The sequence below is a fragment of the Malaclemys terrapin genome, chromosome 6, assembly GCF_027887155.1.
Source record: "Malaclemys terrapin pileata isolate rMalTer1 chromosome 6, rMalTer1.hap1, whole genome shotgun sequence".
Classification (NCBI taxonomy): Eukaryota; Metazoa; Chordata; order Testudines; family Emydidae; genus Malaclemys; species Malaclemys terrapin.
The window spans coordinates 24,131,884-24,157,325 of record NC_071510.1 but is presented as its reverse complement, the minus strand read 5'-3'; the positions used below and the strand labels follow the sequence as shown (position 1 = coordinate 24,157,325).

The 25,442-nt window shown below is 42.3% G+C and overlaps 1 long non-coding RNA gene across 1 annotated transcript in view; it reads right to left on the bottom strand.

Moving 5' to 3' along the window:
* Window positions 1–1,932: 1,932 nt before the first annotated feature.
* The window catches only part of LOC128839595 (uncharacterized), a 220,493-nt gene continuing 196,983 nt past the window's right edge, over window positions 1,933–25,442 (bottom strand). The window contains exons 3-4 of the long non-coding RNA XR_008445483.1: window positions 5,531–5,625; window positions 1,933–2,170 (exon numbers count right to left, since the gene is read on the bottom strand). This is a non-coding gene — a long non-coding RNA (uncharacterized LOC128839595). The remainder of the gene's footprint in view (window positions 2,171–5,530; window positions 5,626–25,442) is intronic.

The window sequence follows — 25,442 nt, the reverse complement described above, 5'->3', positions numbered from 1 at the left end:
CCACGCCTGTCATATTTGGCAGGCACAGCTTCACCAAACCCACATAGATAGTTTGCATGGGTTTAGATTTCCACACAAAATCATGTGTCTGGCTAACATTAGTATTTATTACTAATAAACAATAATATTTACATTTATATTCTTATGTTGACACAATCAAGAGAACTGTATGAAAAGTTTCACAGCAAAAATGAAACTGGTACAGTTTGCAGACATTTTCAAAAAGGCAAAAAAAATACCCTGTCTTGCCGTAAGTCGCTTTAACATTGCACTTAGGGTCTCTTCCAACCCTAATCTTCTATGATTCTAAGTCATCTAGTCCAACCCCCTGCTCAAAGCAGGACCAACCCCAACTAAATCTTAGCAAATGTACAAGAGGACGCCTGTTGAGGAAAAAGAAGAATATTTTCAAAAAATCTCAAAATATGGGAACATTTTTAAAATGCTTTGAGTCTGGATGATATTGGGCAAACTGCTGTGGCTCAAATTGTCATAACATTTTGCATACTTTTTCAGGTTCATATAAAATGGTCACAAAATGGAAGGCAGAAATTTCCCAATATGCGACAAAAAAACAATGCGCAACAAGTTTATATTGGTACTTACCTTGAAAATGAACTGACCCTTAACCCATTTACTCAGACTCGCCAAAGATGCAAAAGTGGGCTCCCTTCAAAGCTACCAGTTTTCTTCAATAAATAAGTGCTTTTCTACATAGGGAATTATTCCAGAAGTGCTCTTCTGGATTAACTCCTTGTGCGGATGCTCTTATTCCAGAATAAGAGTGCTTTATTCCAAATTAGCCATTAAACTAATTTGGAATAAGGCACTCATAATCCAAAATAAGAGCATCCAAACATGGAGTTAATCAGAAATACTTAATCTGCTTTAAATTAACATCCTATTTTACTCTGGATTAATTTTCATGTGTAAAAAGCCCTAGTATAACTTTACCTCAGTACTTTCAGTAGTCAAAATATTCCCTACAAGTACAGGAAAGTTTGGGGCAACTTTATATATCTTAAACAAAACTAGCAATGGAAAAAAAAAAAAACCTCTCATGCATGGGGATAGGTTAGTTTTTCATTGGTTTGAAACAAGCCATCCTATCTATTGGTGCCTAAACCCCATTCAGTCTAATTTTCCTGTCCATTTACAACGGAACAGAATGTAAACTGTATAAAATACAGGATATAGTGCATGTACTATACAGCCTATATGTGTTTTGTACTTCTTGTGATCTGAGTAAGATTGTCCATGTTAAAAAAATGTTCATGATTATTTGCAAAGCTCTCTTATATGAGCATCCTTAAACTTGGGTCTCTGCTAACATTTTTTTCTTGTCTTCTACTTGTATTTTCCTCGCTCTCTCTCTCTCTCACACACACACACACACATACACACTTTCCCCTTAATTTTATTTTGTTTTTTCACATATCCAGTCCTTTCCCATCACAGATATATTTTAAACAGAAATGAGCTGGTGGCAGAACTCCCACTACCTACTGTCACCTACAGGCAAAAAACTTGAAACCCATCAGTAGTGAAATATTTATTTTAAACAAACAGTTTTAAGTTGGGACATATTTAAAGAGACCGCTGTTTTATGGTCAGACTCTGCCACTTGCACGGACATCTAGTGCAATAAGGTAGTCCCTTATTCATTGAGTTGGTGAGCTCATTGCGACTACTTGTGTACAGTATTCAGCATCATTAAAGGCAGCAGTTCTGGTGCTTAGTATTTAATGTGCAGCATTATTAAAAGTCAAGATTCACTTGAAATGTTTCACTTCATATCTTGTGATGCTGCTTATGTTTTGAGGTATCAAACAATGGTGTATGGAGTTGGGCTATTTGATAACAATGTCAATAAGATATCCATGTACTCGGTTTAATTTCTACTTTCATTATTTTTATTATCATTGCAAAAAGCTTGTGCATCAGCTGCTTAATAATTCACACATATACATATACAACAAAGGCAATCTTGCTCAGAGTTCCTGGTCCATAAGTCATCTGTCACTTTCAGTAAAGCTGCCTCTTTTTGAAATGTACCAAAGTATCCAGTCCTAATTCAGGTAGTTAGCAAACTTCAGCATCTGCCAGCCGGAGGATATGGCATTGTCTACTATTCCCTCATCCACCATCTTCATTTCAGATCTGATGTCACCTGAGGATCCAGGGGGGCAAGTATTTGATAAGGGTGTGGCAGTATTCACATTCTGAGTAACACGTGTTATTATTGAGTTAATTCCATGAAGTTACAAAGAAGCTACACTATTACCTGTGACATAGCTCAATGTGTCAACTTTGCTTCTCTACTAGTTACCACACAGCTGGTGAAATAGAAAAGTTCCAAATACAATAAGAAATCTGGATACATTAGTATTATAAGAAGAAAAACATTATTACAATAAGAAAAATGGATACATTAGTATTATAATTTTTCTATGTATCATGAGGCAAAATCAGGTTATGATTTAAGGAAAATCAAATATGGCCAATCAGCAGTGCTGTTACTGCACTCTGGCTTTTGAAAGGATGTTGTGACTAGTTGTCCACCAATATGAAAGATAACCAAATAGTAAATAGTGCTTTTTAAACATTTATTGTAGGGCTCAAAGCCACAGTTCCATGAATAACATGCAACCAAGATATTCACTGTGAAAAATGAATGAAAGTGGAAATGAGCAATGCAAAGTCTAAAATGTATTCCAGACTGATATAATCATGTCTTTGATCCTCAGAGTTATTTATAACCCTGTTGCTTTTATGATCTCAGTTACACAAGTTAAGGAAATACAGGATTTGCTGGCATGAGAAATCTAGGCTTTAATCTACCCCAAAGCACTGGGTCTGATTCTAATTTACACTAAGGCCTTTTTCACCACTCTTGCCAGGCTATGTAATGTAATTTGTAATGCAATATAAATGTAATTTAACCGCCATTTAAGGCTGCATTGCATTACCAAAGTTTTGTAAAGGGACCTTAGCATTAATAATAATTAGGCCCTAAATCCGCATACATAAATGTGACTACATAGTGATATGGTGAGAGCGCGATTTCAGTGCTCTGAGGATGGAGACATGGTAAGAGTTGATGCTGCGCTGCACTGCCCCCAGAGAACAGTGGAGGCATTCTGACTGAGCATAGCACCTCCTTGGGTTCCCCATTAGCCTGAGTATTTGCTTTAGGTTGGGGGGTTGTCTGTAAGCGAGGACAGGTCTGTCTCCCAAGATCTGTGAGAGTAAAGGATCATCTTTCAGGATAGGTTGTAGATCTCTGATGATGCACTGGAGAGATCTACAAGGTATCTTGAGCTATCTTGATTATCACTTCAAAAGTTTTTTTTTTCTCTCTTACTTAATTGGCCTCTCAGAGTTGGTAAGACAACTCCCACCTGTTCATGCTCTCTGTATGTGTGTGTGTGTGTATATATATATCCTCAATATATGTTTCACTCTATATAATTCCGAAAAAGTGGGCTGTAGCCCACGAAAGCTTATGCTCTAATAAATTTGTTAGTCTCTAAAGTGCCACGAGTACTCCTGTTCTTTTTGCGGATACAGACTAACACGGCTGCTACTCTGAATCCACCTATAAGGCAACTCCCAGGAGCATTGTACCTCAGGCAAGCACACACCTGCCAGGCTGTGCAGGAAGCCCTGCCCCACATGCAGGATCAGGCAGCAGGAATATGGTCCTGTTTCCTCTTTTCCCCCCCGTGAAGGCTAGGGCTGGAAGTGGGACTAACCTGGAATAGCCTGTTCTTAAAGGTGTGCAGGGATGGCCAGTTTGCATATGGCCAGGTAGACATGAGGCTCCTTGGTCCTGTCCCTTCATTGCATGCTTTCACAAAATGAACACCCCAACCCCTTTGCCCTCACCTTATATTTATTAAACTGGTTGTTGTTTTTACAGTGGTAACATTAATTTCAAGCCATTTTCAGAGCCTGAGCTCAAAATGCCTTTCATGTGAGGTGTTTTTTTTTTTTACTGTCATTGATGATGACCTTTAAACAAAGTGTGTTTTTCCTTCTCATTTTGTCCTCTGAAGATAATTACTTACATAGCTATTAAACATTGTTTGGCATTGCTTTGGTTGAACTCTGCTATGCGGTATATCCCTTTGTTCAGCTGTCACTGTGACACTGGGCTGTCTACAGCAACTGGTTAGCATTATCCTCACCTTGTGAGCGCTAAGTGGATATGCTGTATTTTACTGTGACAGCTGGACCTTTTTACTTGAGCCTTATTGGATTTGATAGTTACCTTTAGAGAATGTCTTTTTTTCCCCCAATTGTTTGTTTCCAAGGTCTCCTGTCAGTTCAGAATGTGAAAGACAAAAGGAAGCCCTGAAGTTGTGGATCATGATGCACCCACCCTGGATACCAAATGTTGGGGCACTATTGTTTTTTTGGCATGGTATTTTGGAAAGGATATCGGTATCCTATCAGAGTGTGGTGAGACAAGAGAGGGAAACCACTTCAAACTTTTGTCTGGCCAAAGATTTATATTAGCTATTTTATCTTTATTAATAATTCCTTGTTTAGTGCTGAAAGTGTGTTTGGTGCTGAACAAACCAGTGGAAGAAACAGTCCCCCCCATCCTCCAAAAATGGAACTCAATCTTCTTATGTCATTAACACTGCCCAAAGTAAGAGTCAATGCATAGACAGAATATCCCAGTAGAGCTCTAGGCTGACTTGCACAATTCCTTCAGTGTATGCAAATCTAACCAGTCAGGCCAATATGATCCCCTCTCTGTGATCAGCTATGTCCCCTTCCCTGACTCTCTGGGGTGGCCTCCAGCCCCTCTGCCTCCCAGGGGCACTAGGAGGTAGCAGTCCTCATACATCTTTAATGTAGCTTCTGAAAGTAAAATATCCCCCTGAATGTGGGGACTGTGGCTGTGCCTATCCCTGGTGTGCAGAGTGCATGGCCAAAGGATGTACCCCCATTACACACTGTCCAAGATCTACCCTTCATTTATAACATTTTAGGATTAACTACCTGTTAGTAATTGTCAGACGGATATGTGGATAGATACTCTAGGACCAAATTCTTCCCTCAGTTACACAGGTGTAACTTTAGAGAAACTCCACTGACTTCAATGGGATTACTCTGGATTTACACCTGTGTAACTGGGTACAGAATTTGTCCCAGTCTCTCATATAAGGACATGTAACTTTAAGAATATAAGCTGAACTGACAAAGCATCCTCAGAATTGAATATGAATGTGAGAATTCATTCTATATAGACAAAACCTGAAAGCATGTTCAAAAATGTTCAGTCTCACCACCCAGTTGGGGGAGGGAGGGGTCATTCAAATTGACTCAAGCCGAGGAAAATTTGCATATTACATTTTAAATAGTCACTCAAGACAGGAGGCAACAAACAAAAACCTAAATGGAAAAATAGAGAATTTCTTGGACATTTCTCTACTGCCTCCTGTTAGGTTCATAAGTCTGGCAAACACAGAAGCCCTTTCCAAATTAAACAAGTGAGCAAATAAACCAACTTACTCACCAGATGGGTTTTCCCAGGATCATCTACTTCTAGTTCATATGCAGACACACACAAACAAGAAACTTCCAAAATTAGGCCTTCAATTCTATTCTTAACTGTAGGGAATGCAAAAGTCAGAGAACAGTGGGATTTTAGCACAGGCACTACAGTACATAGACCCAACAGAATGTATAAATGAGAGAGAGGCAGGCTTACCTCCACATTTTGTCATTGAGACCTGATGCAATTTAAAAATCTGAAGCATCATCCTTTCCTCTCCCTTTCTGCAGGACACTTACTACAATGGAAGGCAGTATGGCCTAGTAAATAGAGTACTGGACTGGGACTCCATATGTTCTCTGCTTTATCACTGGCCTGCTGGGTGATCTTGGGCAAGTTATTTCTCTTCTCTATGCCTCAGTTTACCCATCTGTAAAATGGTGGTAATGATACTGACTTCCTTTTGCAAAGTGCTTTGAGATCTCCGGATGAAAAGAACTATACAAGAGCTAGATATTATTATTATTACTACAACACACATTAACAGAATGTGGATGCCTGTGGTTTTCCCACCTTTTGGGAAGTATGAGTGAGAGTATGTCAAATTGTTTGGTTAAATAAAAAGTGTCTCCAGCCTTTGCCCAAGACCCACACTGAACCTTTTTTCAGGGTTGAAAAATTGTGGATATTTCTCATTTGTTGTGCCCAGTTAAAGAGTTGGGACAAACATTTTAAGCAGCCCAAATAAGCCACATTCTGTCCTGCTTCACCAAGTCTTTAACAGTGCACATCTGCATCACAATGCCATCCCCAAAGAGCCCTAAGATCCAGGAGGATGCACTCCTAGAACACTGAATGAAGCTTGGGTTTAGGATTCAAATTAATCTCAGTACTTAAGATGTTGGTTTTAATTTAGGCCTCAAGCCATTTAACACTTTTTCTCTTTAAGAGACAACTTCTCTCCTCAAGCCGTGCTGTCACAGTTGTGATAAGAGGAGGCTCTCAAGCTGTTTGAAAGAGATGGAGCTGGCTGTGTAGAGCCTTCTCCATGAGAGGCCCTCATCTCTGGAAAAAGCTCACTTCCCAGTATGAAATAGTCTTGGTCTGTTGGCTTTCAGGGCATGCTGCAAGGAACACCTGTATGTGTGAGCTACTGTGGAACATGAGGTTTCAGATGGTTATATCTATGCGGGGAGGGAAGTTTTGTATTTAGTAGGTGGTTTGGTGCTGTTGGGTTGGTTCAGTTTCATTATATTTTTGTAGTTTGTGACAAGGGAACGTAAAGCTATGAGTAGCTGGCTCTTTTTATTGTACAAATCCAAAAGAATAATTAATGCTAATTTTGTGATTAAAACTAGAGCTGCAATAAATGTTTGTAATGGAACCCAAATCATGTGAAACTTGCCTAACTTGGGGTTTGCTTAGCAACAGGAAACTCAGCTCTGCTTCGTGGAAAGGCTTTTGAAGATGCTGAGGTTTGAGAACATTTGGCAAAAACACAGACACAGTTTTAGTGAACCTGATTTTTTTCTCCATTAAAACCCATGTGAAACTTACAACTTTGCATGGTTTCAATATTAAACCATGTAAGACTAAGTTGTTTTGACCTGAGTTTCACGTTGAGTATTTGGGTTGGTTTAAGCCCCTAAAAACCAATGGTGTGACCCTGTGTGATTTGAAAATGGAGAAAATGTTTCCATGCACTGTGAATGGAAAATGCAAAGCTTTACATAGCACCTAAATTTCTATGTGATTTTCTACCTCTGTTAATAATTAGAGATGGGCCCAGCTTGCCTAGTTAGGACCCAGCTTCAAATCAGAATCCAAAGTTTGGGAGGGGAGTGGATCCTGGATTCTGTTTCAAACCAGTTCTTCTAAGAACTGTACATATACTAAGAAATGTGACCCTATAGCATCTTTTATGGTGTGCATCCCAAAGGGCTTTAAAATCCCTATGAACTATCCCAAAAGACACTACCCCTCTTCAACTAACAAGCTGCAGAAAACAAGCCAACATTTACTTGCATTTCAATCATATATAACCAAGTACAGTAGCATTTAATAACATGGAGAATGGGAAACAGGAGGGCAACACTGGGCTCTCAACAGATGGAGAGAGCAGCAGGAGAGGCAATATTAGCATTCTACAAATCAACTTGGCAAGAGTAAGTTAATACCAGTAAGTCAATCGATCAACAGGCACCAGAAGGGCATCAAATCCTGCAACAATATAATTTGCAACTGTAACTTCAATTATTACAATTTAGAGCATTTCCCACTTTAATCATTGTGGCTGTATTTAGAACCTATGAATCCTTGGGACTTTGGGAATTTGCTTCACTGGCTTAAGGTGGGGAAGTGTCTCACAATTCCACACACAGCTCTGCCAATACAGCTCCACCTTAACCTGCAACATCCCCTTGCCATTCTTTTCCTGCCCCTATCCCGAACAAAGAATTCCACTTGATGCAAGGATTTTTTTTTTTTTTTTTTTATAAATTACATATATGTCCAAGGTAAACTTATGTCCAGGTGTCTCAAAAACAAGAATTGGGTCTGAACAGGTAGCCTGCCCTGGATAAATTAGTCAGCCTGACATATATTATTAGGTATATCTTGGCTATGAGGAAATGCAGTATTTAACATTGTTTGCTTTGAACAGAAATATCCTAAATTTTCTTGATGGCTGTGAAGATGTGGAAGATAGTACTAGAATTGGAACAGTTCTGATTATCTGTGGTGATTATCTGATAATGCGTGTGCATGCACACACACACACACCCTTATCCTACCCTGGCAGCTGGTTGAATAAAGGATAAAAACTTGAATAAAAAGGAGGAGAGAGTTTTGGAACTTAGCATCACCTTTTCCTTCCTTCGGAGCTCTACAGATGGGCACTTTCAGTGGATGGTACTGGGGGGTGAAAGGGAAGAGAGTCACAAAGATACCTGGCTTTCTAACAAGTGTGGAATTGCTGAGGAAGATTCAGATCTTTCTTTACTTTAGGACGTTCTCATGCTAAGTGTTTAAATCCTCTCGCAAAGAGAATTGGCACCAGACCTAAAAATCAGGGAGGAAAATGATCAAAGGTAAACATGTCAGCTTTGTTATAAATCACATCTAGTGTCCTGTGGCTGTGACTAAAACTAAATGAACCTTTGAATTACCCAGGACTGCCAATAGCTATTGATGATGTTGCAGAAATACCAGTATGTGCTTAACAGACGTATTGGAGCATAACCTTTCGTGGGTGAATACCAGTATGTGCTTGTATCTCCTTTGCGGCTTCACCTTCCAGATCATAAGTAAATCTTTTCCTTATCATTTCACAGGGACACAGTTGACTTCTAACCTCAAATGCTCCATTTAGTGATAATATAGAGAATGTTTATCTTCGTACTCTGAGAAGATCATACTGTGAGATCAAGCATTGAAGTCAGGAAATTCCAAAAGTTAAGGTTTCTCCAGCAGCTTAATTCAGTCCTGGTGCACATCTTATACGTTTGCACAGCATATATGTTTTGATTTCCTAGGGAAGAGGTAAAGGGAAATGAGAGGCCTCCACTGAGAATGTCATACCCCCACCTAGTACATGTTCATATTTAGGGATTTTCAACACAAGTGCCCTAGTCTACCTCTTTCCTTCTGGGTCACTGTGACAGCTGAGGTCAGCTGGGGCACATCTGGTCATGATTACTAGATGAAAACATCAGAAGGTTGGAGTTAGGCCATTCTCAGTGGAGGGCTGTCATCTGTGTGATTCATTATACCACTGGTTTGTACAGACGAATTGTGTTGGTTATTAGGTCATTGTGCCTGATGACGATGAGTTTGGTGGTATGTAGGCTAATTGTGGATGAATTTCTTCCAATGTTGAAGTTTATCAATGAGACTATTTATATCTATATATACACACAGAGAGAATTTTAATATAGTTTGGTGTCTAGAAATATTGTGATGCGTTCTTAAAAATAATTAAAACTTCCTTAAGATTTCATAGGAAAGTAATTGTGATGGTGAGAAGGAAGTAATGCTGGAAGAGTCTTACCCATTGGATGGGTGGGAGTACAAAGAAGGGTTTTGACCACTGCAGTGGTGGTGGGAGATGTATAATACTGAAGGGGTGAGGGTGGGGTGTTGAGGACACATATCACATAGCTAGCTCTCCACCTCTTCCCTACTTTGAAGCTGATTTTTGGACCCATATTTTAAAAAAAATATTTATTTTTTTCCAGTTTGACAAAATGTGAGGGCCCCTTACCAAACTAATTTGATGCAATGCTGTGTGACCAGATCAGAACACTAAAATATCAGGACACATTGGGGTGCCGTCAGCCCTGCCCACAGTCCACCCCCACTCTGCCCCAGGTCCCGCCCCCTCCCTGCTCACCCCCCTCCCTACCGCGCACTTCCTCATCCCCTGGCCTCCACTGGCTTGCTGCGTCCCTCCTCAGTCCCCCACCCACTGCTCACCTCTTCACCCCCCCACCCGCTCGCTCACCTCTTCACCCCCCCACCCGCCACTCACCCCTACGGCGCCGACTTCCCCTCTGCCAGGTGGGTGCTCACCCAGCCCCTGCCTCTTCCCACCCCAAGCATCCGCCTTTGCTCTGCCCCCATTCCACCCTCTTCCCCCAAGTCCCCGCCTCTTCTCCACCTCCTCCCTTGAGCATGCCGCATCCCTGCTCCTCCCCCCTCTCTCCTGGAAAGCACTAAGCACCACCAAACAGCTGTTAGGCAGCAGGAAGCACTAGGAGTGGGAAGGAGTGGGGACGTGGCGCGCTGGGAGAAGGGAGGGAGGAGGCGGCGGCAAGGAGGGGGAAGCTTGGCTGCAATTTTTTCCCGTGGGTGCTCCCATGGAGTCGGCACCTCCCTCCCGCTCACCTCCTTACCTAAATATCGGGACAAATGGAGTCCCGATCATACATTGATCGGGATGCGGGACAAAGGATTAAATATTGGGACATCTGGTCATGTTTGAGAGGTAATGCAACAATTTATGTTCAACAGGTAACATCTGGACTAACAACAAAACTCTTGAAAAATAATAATGTGTGACACAAGACAATTAAAATGAAACACAGTCATGACAAACACTTACTGCAAGTGGGAAAATTTGATAACTTCAACCTCTTCACAACATATGGTGTCCACATATGTGTGTATTAACTCTATATGGCAAAATTCAGCAGGGGAGTTAGGCACAGCTGCAATTCTAATCCACAGTTATCCTTACTTTTAAGGATTGATTGTTAAAAATTAAATGTCAGAATCCCATGGGAAAGCACTTAAACCTAAGTAATTTGTGTTACCCTCATTGTGTGAGGTTTACTACATTACCAGAAAAGATGGCCATTACCTTCTTGGGTATGAGGACTTTTAGATAACTGGGGCAAGATCCACCAAGGTACTTAGGAACCTAACTCCAACTTTAAGGCACCACTGGCTTTCTCAAAACCACCACTCAGCTAATGCCTAATCCAAGTTCCCTTGGCAGACATGTGCAAAGCCACCTAAATCCTGATGCCACCAATAGCTAACTTGTTGCTCATGCCTAAGCCTAGACAGGATTCTCAAACTAGGTGTTCCCCTGCCTAGCTCCGTAGCAGGGCTCAAATTGGTAGGCATTCACAGGGCACTGTTTGGAACAAGGACTTAAGCCCAGATCACATCTCCCAGGAGAGTCCCCTAGCCACTTGGCTATTGGTTATAATGGACAGGTCTTTCTCTGACTCTTTGTGAGAAAGGTTTAGGTGCCCAATTGTAGGAGAGAGCATTCACAGCTAAGAATCCCAGTCAGCAATAGGTGCGCCTCTCCTCCCTGGAGGTCAGTTGCCTAAGGCCCAGATCAATGGCAATTAGGCACCTAAGTACCTTTGTGAATCTGGGCCCTAAACCTCACCCACTACTGGGTTTCCAATGGCGCCCCCTGCTCTGCCTGTGCTCCGCCCCAAGGCCCCACCCTCCTCTCTGGCCCCTCCCCCCTCACTTGCTCCTCTCTGCTGCCTTCCTCAGCAGTTCACTCCTGGCTAGTTTAAACAGCTCCCCACTCAGCTGGTTGACTTCTGAGGAACTTTTTCTTAGCTGCCTAATTCTTCCCATGCATTGAGCCTGGATGTCTAGCTCCAGGTTGAGGATTCCACTATGTGGCAGGGTGCCTAGGAGTTAGGCACGGCAATGCCTAAAAGCCCTTTGTGAGAGGCTAACACCTGCATACGTCTAGCTGAGGAACTGCTGAGTCAACCTTCAACAATGTCAGAAACTGACAGGAAAGAGTTAACATAGGTTTTAGTTACAAATATATATTTTATATATTCTTTTTCTGATGGGTCTCACTACTAGTCTAATGTGATATTGGGGTAGAGAGGGGAGCTGAAGTGAGTTAGTTTTTGTGTGGCTCATGGAACCTTGCATACAAGGACTGTCCTGAAGTAATATAAACCAGCATATGCACATTTGTAATTGAGGCTTGCATAAGCAATAAACTGAGAAAAGGAGCCTGGTTATTTTCTGGAGGCTCAATCTGGGCATTTTTACTGTGGGAGAAGCATGACAGAAATGTGAGATAATTGACAAGTGAAGGACAGGCACATTTAAGGAAAGGACGTTCTTTATAGAAACCATCAGTACTTGAGTATCAGTTACCAGCAGAAGTGTGTGACACGTGATCATCCACATAATAAAACCATGCCACCAAAATGATGCCATCTTGTTGATTTTTTTCAGTGATGTTCTCGCTCTCCTGAGCTACCCTGTTTCCCCGAAAATAAGACATCCTCCGAAAATAAGGCCTACTTACAGTTTTGCCTCTCGTTGTAATATAAGGCATCCCCCCATAATAAGACCTCCCCGATAATAAGGCATCCACCGATAATAAGGCATTTTTCATTTCTGAAAAATAAGACATCCCCTGAAAATAAGACCTAGCGCATCTTTGGGAGCAAAAATTAATATAAGACACTGTCTTATTTTCGGGGAAACAGGGTATTACTGTCACCAACATTGCCATAAGTAACAAATGCAATTTTTTTCTATTTTTTCCTCATAGATCATGTTTTCTAGACCTTTAGTCATTTTTGTTGCTCTCCTCTGGACTTTCTCTAATTTCACCACATCTTTCCTAAAATGTGGCACCCAGAACTGTACACAATATTCCAGCACAGAGTGGAGTGGAAGAATTACTTCTTGTGTCTTGCTTACAACACTCCTGCTAATACATCCCTGAACGCTGTTTGCTTTTTTTTGCAACAGTGTTACACTGTTGACTCATATTTAGCTTGTGGTCCACAATGACCCTCAGATCCCGTTCTGCAATATGCCTTCCTAGACAGTCATTTCCCATTTTCTATGTATGCAATTGATTATTCCTTCTTAAGCAGAGTATTTTGCACTTGTTCTTATTGAATTTCATCCTGTTTACTTCAGACCATTTCTCCAGATCATTTTGAATTTTAATCCTATCCTCCAAAGCACTTGCAATCCCTCCTAACTTAGTATTGTCTGCAAAATGTACTCTCTGTGCAATTATCTAAATCATTGATGAAAATATTGAACAGAACCAAACCCAGGACCTGTCCCTGCTGGACCCCATTCAATTTGCCTTTCCAGCTTGACTGTGAACCACTGATCACTACTCTCTGGGAACAGTTTTCCAACCAGTTATGCACCCACCTTATAGTAGCTCCATATAGGATGTATTTCCCAGTTTGTTAATGAGGAGATCATCCAAGACAGTATCAAAAGTCTTACTAAAAGTCAAGATATACCACATCTACCTCTCTCTCTCTCCTCACACTCACTTACACACACATGAAAAAGCTTGTTAACCTGTCAAAGAAAGCTATTAGGTTGGTTTGACATGATTTGTTATTGAGAAATCCATGCTGACTGTTACTTATGTTATTATCTTCTAGGTATTTGCAAATTGCTTGATTATTTGGGCCATTACATTTCTGGGTACTGAAGTTAAGCTGACTGGTCTGTAATGCCCTAGGTTGTCCTTATTCCCCTTTTTATACACTGGCACTATAGCCTTTTCCTTTTCCAGTCCTCTAGAAGCTCTCCCATGAGTTTTCAAAAATAGATATTCACTAATAGCTGAGATATCTCTTCAGTCAGCTCCTTGAGTATACTAGGATGTATTTCATCAGGCCCTGGCAACCAAGATATTAAACTTGTTCTTTTCCTATTTTAACCTCAGATCCTACCTCATTTTCACCGGTATTCACTATGTTTGACGTCCAATCGCTACTAAACTTTCTTTTGAAAAACAAAAAAATAGCATGTAGCACTTCTGCCATTTCCACATGTTCTGCTATTGTCCCCCACCCCCCTTGGGTAACAGGCCTACTGTGTCCTTAGTCTTCTTCTTGCTTCTAATTTGTTTAAATAATGTTTATGTCTCTAATCTTATTTTGTGCCTTGGCCTTTCTAATTTTGTCCTTAAATGCATGTGTTGTTTATTTATATCAACATTTCTCAAATGTGATCACCAGGGGGTTTTCATGCAGCCAGTTACAACAGCCTCCTGGGTGGTGATGGGTAGCGGGGGGAAAGCATTGGCCCCTCTCATTCCCTCCTTGCTGCTCCTGGATGTGCCACCCTGCACTGCCTCTGGAGAAAGGTGGGGCACAACACTGCAGGAGCAAGGTAAGTTCTTGACCCACGTTGGGTGGAGGGGGTTTGAGCAGCAGGCTCCAGGGGTGGAAATTCAGGGACCTGGCCACGAGGCCCCAGGCTCTGACTACGGGTACTGATCCCACCCCAGCTCTAGCCATGTGGCCCTAGCTTCGGTCAGCCCCTGGTCCACAATTCCAGCCGTGCGGTGGCAGGTGCTGGTGGCAGGCTCCAGCCATGCAGCCCCGACCCCTGACACTGAACCCCTGCCCCAGCTGCACAGCAGCAGGTGCCGACCCACAGCTCCAGCCCCTGATCCCCGGCTCTGGCCACGGGATGGCGGGAGCTGGCCTGGGGTGTTGACCCGTGGCCCTGGCTGTGCAGCAGCGAGAGCTGGTTCCAGTCATTCAGGGTTAGGCGCTGGCTCCAGCCACGCAGCCCCGCTCTGGCCATGCGGCAGCAGGCATTGGCCCAGAGCGCTGACCCACAGCTCTGGCTGCATGGCAGTGAGTTCCGATCCCTGGCTCTGGCCACTCAGTTCCTGTCCCCAGCTCTGGGCTCTGGCTGCAGGCACTGAGCCCTGGTCCTGGCCGCATGGCAGCAGAAACCAAGTCCTGGCTCTGGCTATGCAACAGTGGTGCTCATCACTCACCCACGTCGACCCTGCTGCCTCCCCGGCCCCGCATCCATCCCACCGTCACCTCCCCCGGCCCCGTATACATCCCATGATCGCCTCTGCTCCTTGCTGCCTCCCACCTTGGCCTTCCCCGTCCAGGGCTTAATGGGTCCCGGGGCTTGCTGAGGAAAGTAATATATGCATGTTTGTTAATATCACTTTTCACAGTAGACTTACTAGCAATCTGTGAAAAGTGATACTTGTATGTTTATTAATATCACTTATCACTTTTCATAGCCTCCCAGGTAGCTACTAAGTGTGCTGTGATATTAACAAATATACAACTATCACTCCCAAAGGGGGAGGCAACATTATTTTTATTATTGAGTCAGCCAAAAAACCCTACAAATCTAAATTACAATGATTTGGATGTGTATCTGTGCCTATTTAATGGTTTTTCCTAAAGTTAATTAAGTCACCAGAAAGAGTTGGTGGCTGCACTCTGAGGCCATCAAAAAATTTGTTGTGAGAACCCCTGGTTTATATTCATCTTTTGTAATTTGACCTAGTTTCCACTTTTTGTAGTACTCTTTTCTGAGGTTCAGATCATTGAAGATCTGGTTAAGCCAGGGAAGTCTCTTGCCATACTTACTATCTTTCCCATGCAGTTGGATAGTTTGCGCTTGTGCCCTTAATAATGTCTCTCTGAAAAACTGACAACTCTCTTGAACTGCTTTTCTCCTTAGACTTGTTTCCCATGGGCTCTTACCCACCTGCTCTCTGAGTTTGCTGAAGTCTGCCTTCTTGAAATCCATTATCTTTATTGCGCTGTTTTCCCTCCGACCATTTCTTAGAATCGTGAACTCTGTCATTTCATGATCACTTTCATGCAAGCTACCTTCCACTTTCAAATTCTCAACCAGTTCCTCCGTATTTGTAAAAATCCAATCTAGAACAGCCTCTCCACAGTACACTTCTCATATTACCTTAAACTAGGCACCCAAGTTATGTTTCATTTTTTTCCATCTATAGAATAGAGACTTTGATACTTTCCTACCTCAGAGGTTTGTTAAGAAGTTCCATTTGTTAGTACTTGTAAAGTGGTTTCAACATTGCCTGCAACAATTTCCAAGTATTATAGTCCAATTCTTGCAGTCTGTCTAGTCACCAGGTACTTTGGGTCATCCTAGCCTTCCTTTTCTCCTGTCACTATTTCTTATTCATTGCATTTGCACTTATTCCCACTCTTCCAACTGTCACTCCTCCATGAAGCAATTGCAGCAGAAAACGTCCCTTCACAGCAAAATAGTGTGTCTGGATGGTGCACTTCATCTTGACCTCACTCCCCCATGCATCCATAATTTAAGGCACCTGCAGATGACTGCTCTAACAACTTGTTGATTTGTTTTCAATAAACTTAAAAGATATCCAAACATGCTAAGGTATGGAAATACAAGTTAAGGCACCCAAAGAACTTTAACTTTGCTCTCTAATGGCACCATGCAATGAGTATTAGTGTATGAAGTGTTTATTCTACATTAAGTGAAACTGATTAAAAAAAAAAGCACTAAATTTCTCTCCTCTTCTCCCCCCACACATGGTTATTTTAGTGACTTAACTGTGGATTTCTAAGTTTTTTCTAAATTATTATTTAAATTTTTGAAATCTCAAATATTAAAGTCAAAAATGTCATTTTCCAATGAGAAATTTTAACTAAACATGATTTTTTTTTGGCATTTTTTTTCTGCTGAATCATCGGGAGAAATACAGAACATGCCAAATTGGAATATGGTAGTATATTTCTAAGGCATGGAATTCGGCAACAAATCATTCAATAATCCACACATCATAGAAATGGTAAGCCAGTTTTATTGATTTTAGTTTGCTCTTTGGCAGTGTGGGCCCAGAAATGGTATAAGTCTACAAAACCCATCAAGTCTTAAACTTTTAGATACACCATGACTGTCTCCTGAAGTCATCTGCTTCATTTTTTCCTGTGCTTGTAAACTGACCGTGAACTTTTATCAGAGTTATTTTTTCCAATTTTATTGACATAATTGCAGTGTCACTTTGTAAGCAAAAAACGAGGTTTTTTCTTCTTAGATATCAAGTCTATGATCATTAGTATCCAGCCCAGTTTGATAGATCCTAGAGGCACAGACAATCTGAATAATTCCTGAGATTTTTATCTAAAAATGAAATAAACATACTGGCGTTTTAAGGTACTGTCAGTATCACATTCCACACCAGGGGTGGGCAAACTACGGCCCATGGGACCATCCTGCTCAGCCCCCAAGCTCCTGGCCTGGGAGGCTAGCCCCCAGCCCTTCCCCCCTGCTGTTCCCCATCCCCCACAGCCTCAGCTCACTGGCTCTGCCGCAATGCTCTGGGCAGCGGGGCTGTGAGCTCCTGGGGCAGTGCAGCTGCAGAGCCGACCTGACCCGGTTCTCTGTGCTGCGTGGTAGTGGCGGCATGGCCCGGCTCCAGCCAGGCAGCACGGCTGTAGTGCCGCCAGCCACAAGTGCTCCAGGCAGCGCAGTAAGGGGGCAGGGAGCAAGGGGGGGTGGGGGTTGGATAGAGGACAGGGGAGTTCAGGGTCGTGGTCAGGGGGCAGGGGTGTGGATGGTGGTGGGGGAAAACAGGGAGTTGGATGGGGCAGGGGTCCTGGAGGGGTCATCAGGAATGAGAGGAGGGGTTGTATGGGGCGGCTGGGGCCCGGGGGCAGTCAGGGGACAGTGAGTGGGGGAGTGTGGATGGGGCCCGGGTCCCAGAGGGGCCGTCAGGGAATGGGGGGGTTGGATGGGGCAGGAGTCCCGGGGGGGAGGGGGACAGATAGGAGATGAGAGCCAGGCCACAACTCCCTCCCCTAACCGGCCCTCCATACAATTTACGAAACCCGATGCAGCCCTCAGGCCAAAAAGTTCGCCCGCCCCTTCTACACTGTAGATCCTTCAGTCCTCCTGTTTCTCACAATGGCCCCACAGCATTTGCTGTATCTGTGACATGGCCAGTATGCTGGAAGAGAGTTACCTTCCCCATGCGGCACTGATCCAGTCACCTTCCCCTCTTTATATAATCACTGGATTACTGTGAAGGGAACCCCAGCCTCTGGCTCCCCATGTGTATTAAGCTTTTCAGGTCTCAGAAAGTTGCAACACTGTTTCCTCCCTTGACCTGTCTGGCACATTTCCTGGGCACCAACAGTCTGCTTTCCCTTTACAGAAATGTAGATCCCCAGCCCACTTGCCTTAGGTCCCCAGGCCAGCACGGACACACACACACCCAAGACAGCCTAGAAGCTAGAACACACCCTCTCGCAGAATCCCACTGAAAACATGAGCCAGAACGCTCTCAGGATGTTCATGCATATAACACTCAGACACTGGGCCCAGATTCTAAGACAACTGCTTCTTAACTTAATCATACGAAGCACAAGAGAGGAGAGATCATTTAGAACACAAACACACTAAATGCACTGCCCCCATTCACTCACTTTTCCCTTGGGAGACCATCCGTGTTCAGAAAGGTAGGCAGTGTCTGCTGCATCATGCAGTGCCTTACATGTTGCACTGCTTCTGACTCCCCCTGAGTTTGGAGAAAATGGCCCCCACAAGAGCAGCTCCTGCCCTTTTTATAACTTCTTGTTCCCTTTGTCAGGTGATCTCCTATCAAGCTTCCTCAGGTGATCAGAGGCCCCTGTCAGGTGACTTCATTGCCCAGGTGACCTCTTCTCTTCTCTGCTCAACCAGATTACCTGGTTGGGAGCCAGTCTATGAATAGAAGCATTCCATTTTGATAGGAGAGCACTTAATGTTGGTGTCCCTCTTGTTATTCCTTTACCTTTTGGAACTTCAGCCCAACAAACAAACAGAGAAGGCAAAAGGCTGCATCTTCAAAATGGAGTTTGCAGGTTGGTAAAGCTACATACAGAGAGTTCATATTCTCTCACAGAATTCAAAAACTGTATAGACAGATCCCCAAGTATCACATCTTACTCTCTCTCCCGAAAACTCAGAGTTCAGTTGTTTCTCTGTCCCAAATACCAGTCACGTAAATCAATTCAGTTTCACCCTAACCAAAGCCATTTTTAAACTGGAACTTTATAGAAACAAAGAAAAACAGAAGCAAAAAGTAAAACATAATGTGTATATGCCTATGATGAATACTACAGGAAGCAATGTTAGACATGCACTGACCTTCAGATTACAATATATTGCAAGATTATCTGGCTCTAAAGATTGGCAACAATTTGTCGACGCCCTTGATTCCAGTCAAAGAAGACAGGACCAGGAATGCAAGCATACTTCCATTCCAGTGTAACTGACACATGTAGATGACTTTAATCATACCCTCTCTCCCTTCACATAGTGTCACAATTACCACATTAGCTGCCCTTCTGGTTTCACCTGGACTCTTCAAGCACGCATACACTCAGGGCTCTAGCTGTTAACCTGGATCAGGGTGGAATCAAATGATACGCCCACTTTCAGACTAGGCCCTGGGCCGCAGGCCCCTCTGATCAACCACAATTACCTTGGCATGTCTAATTTATGTTCAACATCTGCAATTTTCTTTCCTCTGGGAGCAGTGACAGTGGTATCTAGTTATCAGTCTTCTTAAAGGCAGAGTATTATTTATTTAGATTAAAAGCATAGAGAAAACAGTTTTTAAAATACACTTTATGCATGTCTATCTTATGAGGTGTCTATCCATCTGCCACAAGGGGATCCTGGTAGGTCTAAGCTCCCTACAGAACCATCTTCTTCCCCTAAATGCTAAGCCCTCTTCCCTTAACCCACCAAGCAGTTTTGTGTCAGCATGTCTCCCTTTCAGAGCTCCTTGCCCTCCTTCACTGCGCTTCGGGGAACTTCATTTTAAATCTTGCCCAATCCTTTGATAACTCCCCTTCCCAGGATCAAGTCACCATTGAACTGTTTATAACCCTTTGATCTGGTAACTCCCAACTCTGACAAAACAAAGCTTGGCTCTTGTTGGAGACAGGAGGCGGGATTCTTGAAATGAACAGACTTCCTCGTTGTCTTTCAAGTGTTTGCCTCGATGTTCTTATCTGGGAAGCCATTGTGTTGCCTTCCTGAATTGAAGCATTATAAGTGTATAATAAACATTCCACTAACCCCCAATGTAAGTCAGATCGTTAGGGTCATACAGGGAAGTCTAATAATAACCCACCATAGTTATAGTAACTTTATTTCACTGACCAGAGTCACATCCAATGTTCATAAAATTATGACATTTCAGTATTCTTCAACTATTATATAACATTTCCAAACCCATTACACAGACTTGTTACTTCCTTGGTATTATGTAAGTTCATTGTGTCAACAAATATTGTGTTTCTGACATCACCATATACTCACACATAGATTTTAAGGCCAAAGAAGGCTAGTAAGACCCTCTATTCTCACCGCCTGTATAACACAGGTCATAGAATTTCACTGAGCTGTTCCTGCATCCGTTTGAACTAGATTTTTTTTTTTTCAAAATCGTCCAGTCCACTCCAAGTGATGAAGAATTGACCTCTCCCCAAATCTGAGGTAAAGTGTTCTTATGGTTTATTGCCCTCACTGTTAAAAAATTGCATATTGTTTTTCAGTTTCAATTTTTCGGGCTTCAACTTCCAAGACATCGCATCTTGTAATAGCTTTGTTACATTAAGGAGTTCTCCAGTATCGGATGTCATCTTATGTAAATACTTTGAGATAATGATTAAGTCACCTCTTAACCTTCTAAATTGATTGAACTTTTTAAGCTAATAATATCTTTTCCAGAGACCAACATAACTAGCCATTTGAGTAGATTAACTTGTCGGGAAACATTTATTCCATCCAATCTTTTATACGTGTTCATTAGCTGGTCCTCTGTTAGAAAATCTAAACAACATGAGTTAATCTTTGCTGAGCATATTAACAGACAGTTCCTTCCAGGCATTTGGAAATTATAGATTACAATGTTTATTCAGATAAATACCAGACAGAACAACAACCTAGGTTGACAAACTTGTCACAGGTTCATCTTTCACTACTATTGCATTGATTACAGCAAAAATAACTTTTTTGGAGTGTTTTCATACACAGCTATGCAGTTCAAAATTACCTTCAATGTGAACAGACAACCTATTTAGGGAGAGATTTATAGCTAAAATACTTCTATTTCATCATCTTCTCCTTACATTTTTTTTTGTTTGCTGAAGAAGTGAAACAGTAGATGACATTTGATTTGCATTACATTTTGCATGCCCATAAATCTTGTTTTGAACAAAAACTAGTGTATTTGAACTCTGGGGCCTGTATATTTTGATATTTTATAAATGTTTGACATATAATAATCACTACATTCATGTTAAATTTAGGGAACAATATGAAAGCCTTCCTGTAGATAATTTAACATACACAAGTGGTAAACAAACACTGATAATGTACTGTGTAAAAGGTATAAATGCTTTATACTGTAAGGATAGTTTTCAAATGCAAACCCTGAGGGCTTGTAGATCAGGTGAGGGATTTCCTTTCTTTTTGTTCCTCTCAGTATGAAAAATATGACCCAGCTATCAATGCTTCAGGCTCAACCAAGAGCAAAGAGGCTGGGGAGACAGAATAAAGGAAGCCTTCTCTACCAGATAGAATGCTGGTACTGCATTTCCTGAGTTTGGAGACAGGAGTAGGGGTCTGTCTCTCTGTCATGGCCATAGGAGCTGTACATTCTATAGGGGATTTGGCTGAGCAAGGACTTGGTCAGGGAAATTGCTTCCCCCACACACTGGCTATCAACTAGTAGCAATGCTAGGAGTACATCCTACATCTCTAAAAAGGTGTGTGCAGTAAAAACTGTTTCCTCTAGTCCCGCCCCCCATAAGGCTTTCTTCCTGCCTCAGTACTTCTCAGGCAGAATGCTGCTGTCCACTGATACTGGTGCTGTACAGCTCCACAATGCTCTTCTCATGGCTCTGGTTGTAAAAGCAGCCATAATGGAAACCTTTTATTTTCAAACACTTTATGGACCAAAACCAAACTGCTTTTAAATAAAACACTTAAACAACTCTTTGGGTTCAAGAAACCAATTACAATATAATGTAATATTATTCAAACTAATTTTCATTACGATTTTCTATGAATGCAGATTTTAGTATGAACTAAGGCACACCAGTTTCTCAGCTATTTATTCTGTACTCACTTTTTTATTAATCTTTTCCTTGCAGTTATCCATATGTTTCTATTACAACCAGGTACCTGTAAGGAATGCCCTCAATACCTAATGAACACCTGTACGTGCTCTGGGCTTGTACATCCTGTGTAGACAATGGCTGAGGTGTCTATATCACATTTCAAAGGTGGTGAATTCAATTAAGGAGGAATTTTTTTTAGTAACAGTTGTGTTAGCTTTTTCCACCAGTGTAATTTAAAACTGAATAATCTTTAACTGCTCTTATTAAACACTAGACTGTAAACTCTACTTAAAGTGCTTTGGGACAGGTGCTTCTTTGTTGTACAAAATCTGTCTAGAATCATGGGATCCCAATCCCTGGCTGGACTTTCTACATGCTATTTCAATACAAATATTAGAAAGATGTGACACCTAAATTTCAAATGTTAAAAACGCCAAATTTTAAAGGATTTCAGCCAAATAAAGATTCAAAATTCTACCTCAACCCACAACTGCTCTAAAAAACATGGTAAATGTTCAATTGTGTTGGTATGGGCAAATGATCTCTGTGAAAACACAGCCACATTTGAAAACAGTCCAGTTAAACAAGATATACTAGCACAGATTTTTCACTACTGTGCATGTAAAAATGTACATGCCTAAATTTCACAGTCACTGCAATTTCACACACACTCACTTTATTTGTGTGCATAATTAGTGCACACATGGGGTCACAAAGATCTGGTCGATTGGTCCTGTTTCTGCTCCAGTTGAAGTTTGGAGTTTGGTCATGGACTTCAATGAGACAAGTGGATGGGGCCTTTTCTCCTCTGCTTGGGAGTTACAAAGCCACATGTGTACACTTTGCATAAAGGAAGGGGAGTGTGATCAAGTTATCCCAAATTGTGCCTTAGTTCACTGATTGGTTTAAAATATACGTTTTCTAATATGGCTACACACTGACACATGTGCAAGTTCATGTGCAAAATCCTGATGGCTTTACTCAGTATTTGTCTAGTCAGGTAAAACTTATTCAAGTCAAATGGGAATTTTGCTGAGCAAGGACTGGTCTAAAAAGGAGTAACACCTACAAGGATCCGGACCCATATTGTTACATGGCTGAAGTTCTGTTTTAGATCAGATTGTATCAGCCTGACTCTTACTTTGCAAAGTAGCCTTTTTGTTCAGCCTGATTTTTTTGCTATGCTGTTATAAAGATCAGTTTCACATAAACAGCCCCGAATGGCACATATAGATGGCAAATACATTTTGTTGACAACGGGGAGCTCTCTCAAACTTGTCCACATTTGGAAATGCATAAAGTGAAGCAGCAGTGGAGTATTTGTGTTCTCCTCCTCATCATCATTCTGAGTTTGTTTTTAAGCACTATGCATTATTCCTTGCAAAGACATTAGCGCACATTTAGAGTAGTTGCATTAGTGTCAGGATAAATTAACATGCAGAGCTCTGAACTCTACCATCCAGCTGTAGCACTCAATATAGTAAAAGCTGAGGGTGCCATTATACTTCTGCTCCCAGCCACCTTTCTTTTCATCACAATTTTTGTTTTCTTTTTTTAACTGACAGACAGGAGGTGCCGCATACCCACAGTTGCATCCATCTAATTCAAGCACTTTCCAGGACCCAGGAGCATGTCTGTGGATCAGATTTAACTCAGATTTAAGCCATTTTAGTCTTCATGTTTTGTTCAGAGTACAGATTAATGTGAAAATTAAATACAAACTAGAACAAACATCAAGATTTGATAATGTTATTTAATGAACCATCACATTCTTTAATTAAAATCATTTGCCATATTGGTGTGAGGAGAGGTCTCGTTAAGGCAGAAGCTTCAGAAATAGTTCTGGATGACTAGCCAAATCCCTCCAGGGGCACGAGGGAAATGGGTACTGGAGTAGGAGCTCCACCGTCCTCTGAAATGTGTAGCATGCAATCCCTGCACTAAACCATTGAATCAGAGCAATTCACAAAGATTATCTTAACCTGGGCTTGAATTTGACCATTCCTGGCAATATGATGTATCAGCACCTCTCCGGAGCAACACTCTTGTGATGCAGAATCTCTGGGTTTTCTGCTGCTTCTTTTTCTTTAAATAAACCTCTGAGCCTGTGCTCCAGAGATGGGATCCTGTAACAGAGTTAACTGGGTCTCAGTTGGGAGCTGGCCACAGAGATCTTACGGGCATCTCCACATCCCTGTGCACAAGATTCTGTTGCACAGGGCTCTGGCACAATATAGTGACGTGATGCTAAGTGATATAGTGACTACGTTTGCCTGCTTGAACTCCAAGAAATGCCTAGATTCAGTTTCATGGATTTAAATGGTTCCTCCTGAACCACTTGCCCTAGTAATAAGCAGAGATGCAAGAAATGGCTCAGACAGATGTGACCTGAACTTCCACCCAAACCCTGAAGTGAATCTGAACCTTTCAAACAGTGGTATAGAGGGAGACGGGATGGTCTAATAGGAGATTTCCCATCTCTCATGTTTGATGTTTGTTCAGACATGCTTGGTGAACTGTCTTTCATTTTTGGTCTACTCTGTTTTCCTTGGGTTTGGTTGGGCACAGAAATAGCAAAACACAGTAAGAGAGGCTAGTCTAGTTTTTGACCTGGCTGATTCCCAGATGCACTGGAAAGCTTGCAGGAGCCCATTCTTGTGAATTCTAACTCACCAGTGACAATCGACGCAGCTGAACAACACCTGCCACTGCCACAAACAGTTGGTTTGATTTCCTGAAAGGCTTCGTGTGGTCAATGTAGAATGCTAGCGCTCTCCAGACATCCAGTGAGAGACATCCATCTCTGCTCCTGTGCACTAGCATGCGGCTTGGGATAGAAGACTGGCAGAAAAATGTCTTGGCCAATGTGGAATTGAGACACCACCTTGGGCAGGAAGGCTGGGTGAGACCCGAGTTGTACTTTGTCCTTATGGAAGACTGTGTGAGGGGGTTGGAGATTAGCGCTTTTAACTCAGACACTCTCCTGGTCGGTATGATGGCAACCAAAAATGCCACCTTCCACAAGAAATACAGAAGGGAACATGTCACCAGTGGTTCAAATGGGGGCCCCATTAGTCTGAAGAGAACCAAATTGAGATCCCAAGCAGGTACAGGTGGTCACGAATATGAATATAGCCTTTCCATGCCCTTCAGGAAACGTCCTACCATGGGGTTGGTGCATACAGAGCGCCCCAACTCTCCCGGGTGGAATGCCAAGATGGCAGCAAGGTGTACCCTTATGGATGATCCTGCCAATCCCTGCTGCTTTAGATGCAGTAGATACTCCAGGATGAGCGGTATAGATGCCTGAAGTGGAGGTGCGTGACATTGCTCACACCAGCACAAGAACTTTTTCCACATAGCTAGGTAAGTGGCCCTGGTGGAAGGTTTCCTGCTACCAAACAGCACCTCCCTCACCAATTCCGAGCATTGGCACTCCATTGGGTTTAACCATGAAGCTTCCAAGCCATGAGATGGAGGGACTGGGGGTCTGGGTGAAGGAGGTGACCGTGGTCTTG